The sequence below is a fragment of the Lathyrus oleraceus genome, chromosome 1, assembly GCF_024323335.1.
Source record: "Lathyrus oleraceus cultivar Zhongwan6 chromosome 1, CAAS_Psat_ZW6_1.0, whole genome shotgun sequence".
NCBI lineage: Eukaryota > Viridiplantae > Streptophyta > Magnoliopsida > Fabales > Fabaceae > Lathyrus > Lathyrus oleraceus.
The window spans coordinates 76756400-76763122 of NC_066579.1; the positions used below are offsets into that span (position 1 = coordinate 76756400).

The window sequence follows — 6723 nt, forward strand, 5'->3', positions numbered from 1 at the left end:
GGCCTTATGTTCTAATTCTACCGGGAGGTGGCAAGATTTTCCATAAATAAGCCTAAATGGGGTTGTTCCTATGGGAGTTTTGTAAGCAGTTCGATAAGCCCATAAAGCTTCAGGTAATTTTGATGACCAGTCTTTTCTTGACGTGGCGACTGTTTTTTCCAATATCTGCTTAATTTCTCTGTTAGACACTTCCACTTGTCCACTGGTTTGAGGATGGTAAGGTGTCGCTACTCGATGTTTTACACCATACTTAAACAATAGTTTTTCAAGTATCTTAGATATGAAATGCGATCCACCATCACTGGCTACTATTCTTGGGACACCAAATCTTGGAAAGATTATATTCTTAAAGAGTCTAGTTACTACTCGTGTGTCGTTTGTTGGAGAAGCTATAACTTCAATCCATTTTGATACGTAGTCAACCACTACGAGTATGTACTTGTTACCGAAAGAAGGTGGAAAAGGTCCCATGAAATCTATTCCCCACACGTCGAAAATCTCTACTTCCAAAATGCCCTTTTGTGGCATCTCGTCACGTCTAGATATGTTTCCTGTGCGTTGACATCTATCACATTTCTTGACAGCAGCATGCACATCCTTCCATATGTTTGGCCAACAAAGACCGGCTTGTAGGATTTTAGAACAGGTCTTGGATGTACTTGCGTGTCCACCATAGGGAGCGGAATGACAATGTTGGGTTATACTTTCTATCTCTTCTTCAGGTATACACCGACGGAAAATACCTTCGGGGCCTCTTTTGAAAAGTAAAGGGTCGTCCCAATAATAATGTTTTATGTCATGGAAGAATCGTTTCTTTTGCTGGTAGGATAAATTAAGTGGAACTATTTCGGCGGCTAAATAATTGACAAAATCGGCGTACCATGGTGTAACGCATACAACCAAGGTGGTTTCTACTTGTTCATCAGCTCTATTTTCTTCCAAATTAGCTATAAGTTTATCGTACGAGAAGTCATCGTTGATCGATGTTCTTTCCGGTTCCAGATTTTCTAGTCTAGAAAGGTGATCTGCCACTACGTTTTCAATTCCTTTTTTATCTTTGATTTCCAAATCAAATTCTTGTAACAACAAGATCCACCTTAGGAGTCTAGGTTTAGCGTCCTTTTTTGTTAGGAGGTACTTAATGGCAGCGTGGTCAGTGTAAACGATTATTTTACCTCCGACCAAGTAAGAACGAAATTTATCTAGTGCAAATACTACTGCTAGAAGTTCTTTCTCGGTCGTGGCGTAATTCATTTGTGCTTCATCTAGAGTTCTACTTGCATAATATATGACATGAAGTTTTTTATCCTTTCGTTGTCCTAAAACAGCGCCTACGGCGTAGTCACTTGCGTCACACATTATTTCGAATGGTTCATTCCAATTCGGAGTCTGCATTATGGGCATGAAGATTAATGCTTGTTTAAGCGTTTGAAATGCTTCTAAACATTTATTGTCGAAGATGAATTCAGCATCTTTCATTAATAATCCGGTTAAAGGTTTAGTTATTTTAGAGAAATCCTTAATAAATCGTCGATAAAAACCGGCATGTCCTAAGAAGCTTCGTACTTCTATCACAGTTTTCGGAGGTTGAAGGTTTTCGATTACTTCTATTTTGGCTTTGTCTACTTCAATTCCTCTATTTGATATAATGTGTCCTAAAACAATTCCTTCTTGTACCATAAAGTGACATTTTTCCCAATTAAGTACTAGGTTTACTTTTACACATCGTTCTAGAACTCTTTCTAGGTTTTCAAGACATTCTTCGAAACTTTTCCCGCATACGGAAAAGTCATCCATAAAGACTTCCATGATGTTTTCGAGAAAATCAGCGAATATTGCCATCATGCACCTTTGGAAGGTTGCAGGAGCATTGCACAAGCCAAACGGCATTCGTCGATAAGCGAAGGTACCAAAAGGACATGTGAATGTTGTCTTTTCTTGGTCATCAGGATGAATTGGTATTTGAAAGAAGCCTGAGTAACCGTCTAGATAGCAGAAATGAGAATGCTTTGCTAATCGTTCTAACATCTGGTCTATGAATGGTAAAGGAAAATGATCTTTTCGGGTTGCTTTGTTTAGCTTTCTATAATCAATGCATATTCTCCATCCCGATTCGATTCGTTTGGTTATAGTTTCTCCTTTTTCATTTTCGATAATTGTTATACCTCCTTTCTTTGGTACTACGTGTACAGGACTAACCCATTTGCTATCAGATATAGGATATATGATACCTGCCTCTAATAACTTCGTTACTTCCTTCTTCACTACCTCACTCAGGATCGGGTTTAGTCTCCTTTGATGTTCCCTAGAAGTTTTACAGTCTTCTTCTAGCATGATGCGATGCATACAAATAGAAGGACTTATCCCTTTAAGATCGGTGATGTTGTATCCTAGTGTGGTTGGATATTTTCTTAAGATATGTAGGAGTTTTTTGGTTTTGAGTTTTCCTAGGTCTGCATTAACTATCACTGGTCGTTCAAGTTCTGAGTCTAGGAATTCATATCTTAGATTTTTGGGAAGTGTTTTCAAGTCGAGGGTTGGTTTCTTAAGGCATTGCGTAGGATCCGGTGTTATTGCTAAACAATGGTTCAGTCTGTCTTCTACACGATAGTCAGACGATTTGTCATTTTCTAACTCTGTTTCTTTTATGCATTCGTCGATGATATCCATGAAGTAACATGTGTCATCTATTGCAGGTGCTTTCAAAAATTTGGAAAGAATGAACTCAATTTTCTCTTCTCCTACTTCGAAAGTGAGTCGTCCTCGTTTTACGTCTATGATGGCACCGACTGTTGCTAAGAATGGTCTTCCCAATATAATGGGTGTAACTTCATCTTCTCTTATGTCCATAATTATAAAATCGGTTGGAATGTAGAATTGACCTATGCGCACGGGAATGTTTTCAGGAATTCCTACGGGATATCTAACGGAACGATCTGCTAATTGCACAGACATTTTAGTTGGTCTTAATTCTCCCATTTCAAGTCTCTTGCATATGGACAAGGGCATAACACTGATACCGGCTCCTAAATCGCATAAAGCTTTGTCTATGACAAATTTTCCTATGTGACAGGGTATAGAGAAACTACAAGGATCTTTAAGTTTTGGAGGCATATTCTGGATTACAGCGCTACATTCAGCAGTGAGTGTAACGGTTTCGCTATCTTCAAGTTTCATTTTATTAGAAAGAATTTCTTTTAAGAACTTAGCATATGAGGGCATCTGTGTAATAGCTTTTGTGAAAGGAATGGTGACGTTTAATTGTTTCAGTAGGTCAACAAATTTTTTAAATTGGCCCGCGTCTTTGGTTTTAATTAGTCTCTGAGGATACGGGATAGGTGGTTTGTAAGGTGGTGGAGGTACATAAGGTTCTTTATTTTCTACGGTTTCCTTATTACTCTCTTCCTTTTCCTTAGGTTTATTTTCTTCCTCGGTTGACTTTTTAGAGTTTTGGTTTTCAATTCTTGGATCAGATGGTCCTTCTACCTCTGTTCCACTTCTTAATATAATTGCATGAGCGTGGCTTTTCGGGTTAGGTTGGGGCTGTCCAGGAAATGTACCAGTTGGGGAAGCAGTAGGCACTTGTTGTTGAGCTACTTGTGAGATTTCTATTTCCAGCATTTTGTTATGGGTAGCCAGGGCATCTACATTACTTGCTAGTTGTTTAATCTGTTCGTTAGTGTGTACATTCTAGTTTAAGAAATCTTTATTGGTTTGCTGTTGAGAAGCTACGAAGTTCTCCATCATGATTTCCAAGTTGGATTTCCTAGGAACGTTATTGTTAGGTGTAGATGGGGTCTGCTTTTGATATCCAGGTGGTATAGCTGGGGCTTGATTGGGAGCTTGTCCTGGTGCGTATAAGGCATTGTTGCTCTTATATGAAAAATTAGGATGGTTCTTCCAGTTTGAGTTATAGGTATGCGAGTAAGGATTTCCTTGTGCGTAGTTCACCTGCTCTGCTTGGATTCCTGTTAGGAGTTGACAATCTGTAGGAGTGTGACCTTGGATTCCACACACTTCGCAATTTTGAGTCACGGCAACCACGGCGGCTGGAGGTGATACATTTAAACTTTCAATTTTCTAGGCAAGAGCATCCACTTTTGCATTAACATGATCAAGGCTACTTATCTCGTACATGCCAGTTTTCGTTTGAGGTTTTTCTACCATTGTTCGGTCGCTTCCCCACTGATAATGGTTTTGGGCCATGCTTTCGATAAGTTGATAAGCGTCAGCGTAAGGTTTATCCATAAGCGCACCACCTGCGGCGGCGTCTATTGTTAATCTTGTGTTGTATAAGAGACCATTATAGAAGGTATGAATTACTAACCAGTCCTCTAAACCATGGTGTGGACAAAGTCTCATCATGTCTTTGTATCTTTCCCATGCTTCGAAAAGACACTCGTTATCTTTCTGTTTAAATCCATTTATCTGGGCTCTTAACATAGCTGTTTTGCTTGGAGGAAAATATCGGGCAAGAAAGACTTTCTTCAACTCATTCCATGTGGTGACTGAGTTGGAAGGAAGAGACTGAAGCCATCTTCTAGCTTTATCTCTTAACGAGAAAGGAAAAAGATGAAGTTGAATTGCCTCTGAAGTGACACCATTAGCTTTAACAGTATCAGCGTATTGAACAAATACGGATAAATGAAGGTTTGGATCCTCGGTAGGATTTCCAGAGAATTGATTATGTTGCACTGCCTGTAACAGCGAAGGTTTAAGTTCGAAGTTGTTTGCTTCAATTGCGGGTGGAGCAATACTCGAATGCGGCTCGTCTTGTGATGAAGCGGCGTAATCTCGAAGAGCACGAGCTGGTTCTTCCATCTCGGGTATCGGCGAAGGAAGAAGATTTTTGAGATCAGGAATTTCGATTGGTGGAAGATTGTTTGCAGCATGATACTCCCGAATTCGTCGTAAGACTCGGGGATATCGTTCAACGTCGTTGATTTGTAAGTAATACGGTTCGCCTTGTTAGCGAGTATGTGGCATACAAATCAACGAAAGAAAGAAATAAAAATTGCCTTAGTCTCTACAGCGTAACAGAAGAGTTACGATATCGACTAAATAAAAGTCCCCGGCAACGGCGCCAAAAATTTGATCGCGACTTTATGAGTCTATTGGGGTATTAACTGCAAGTGCACAGTCTAATCGCGTAGTAATAAAAGATATCGATCCCACAGGGACTTATGAATCGATATACCGTTTTCTAAGGTTACTTCGTAAAGCTAAGGCGGATGATACTTTGTTGATTAAGGGAAAAAATAAAACTAAAATAAGATCTAGATTAAATATCAAATAAGCGGATATCGGTATGCAGTTCGTCGTAATTAGGGAATCAAATCTTCGTTGGTTTCGTAGTTTTAAAGTAAATCTTTTCAGTAGACACTATTGAGTTAAAAACCTTTTCTCAAACTCTCGCTCTGTTGAATAGACTATGACTTTATATTAACGTGCGCTGTCACTAATTAGTTAAGTCCAAAATCACTTTTTGAAAACAATAGAATCTATAGAAACTCTTTTTAAGAAAATGCTAACCATTTAAACACCCTTGTCTCAAACTCTCGCTCTGTTGACATAGATTATATAATTAAACATAAATGCTTAACTCTCGTCCTCACATTTAACCTTTAAAAATACTTTTTGAAAATGATTAGAATTTAATTAACTCTAAAAATTGCTTTCTCCCTGATTTAAAATTAATGTCCAATTTACACTGTCCAGTTAAAAGCTCAAACCGTCGTTCTATTGATTTTAACTTCTTTATGTCTTTTACTCTCGTACAAAAACCTTGGTATTAACTCTATAAATTGAGACCATAAAAAGAGTGATTATGTTTTTAAACAAAATTAAACCAACTTAGTTTTGATTCCTTCATTCCGCTTACTTTACATACCGATATCTAAGTTTATTTAGCCAGACATGCTAAACAAGCCTAAACAATAATTATGCTTACATACAGCCATATCGGACAGACAGTATAAATAAAAAGCAGTGCAGAGCATATATAAATTCAAACAATAAAATTAAAGAACTTGTAAAATTAATAGAAGTCTTGATTATTCCTAGCTTCGATGCTTGAACTCTCCACCACAAACCGGTTAGATTTGTTCTTACAATCTTCGATCGGACAAGAAAATAAAAACGAAGGAATAAAATACTATGATCTAACGTAAGGTTAGATCCAGTAAAAATTACACAATAGTTTCCGGTGTAGAAACTATTTTGAGAAAATTAATTGAATGCTTCAAAATTGACTGGAAAAGAAAAGGAAATAAAAATTGTTGGGAAAGTAGAGTGCTGGAAAATAAGAAAAACAGTAAAAATAATGCGGTGCCGAAAATTGGAAAATTGAGCGAGACCAGCAGGGTTCCACAATTGGTCCTATTTATATCAATCCATCAAGTGACCGTTTCTTCCATTCAGTAGGTTTCCTCACGTCAACTGGTCAAGCGAAAAAGCAGGATGAACGTGCTTCTGTTACGCGTCAAACCCAAAAATATAGGAATGGGGGTGTGAGGTTCGTCACACCATGTGTTACGCTCGTAACTAAAAGCAGGGGGCGTGACGTTCGTCACACCTTGTGTGGCGGTCGTCACAGCTTCAGCGCTTCTAGTTGATAGTTGTGGGCTGGGCTTTAGTGGAAATTGCTTCTTATCATCTTTTTGCACCTCCTGTCCTTTCTTTTTCACGTATGCTTCGAATAATGTTGCCTGGAATAAATAGAAA

The 6723-nt window shown here is 38.3% G+C and overlaps 1 non-coding gene across 1 annotated transcript; it reads left to right on the top strand.

The window, feature by feature from the left end:
• Nucleotides 1-4336: 4336 nt before the first annotated feature.
• Nucleotides 4337-4443, top strand: LOC127117108 (small nucleolar RNA R71). The gene has a single exon (XR_007801868.1). It is a non-coding gene; the product is annotated as a small nucleolar RNA R71 (small nucleolar RNA).
• Nucleotides 4444-6723: the final 2280 nt, after the last annotated feature.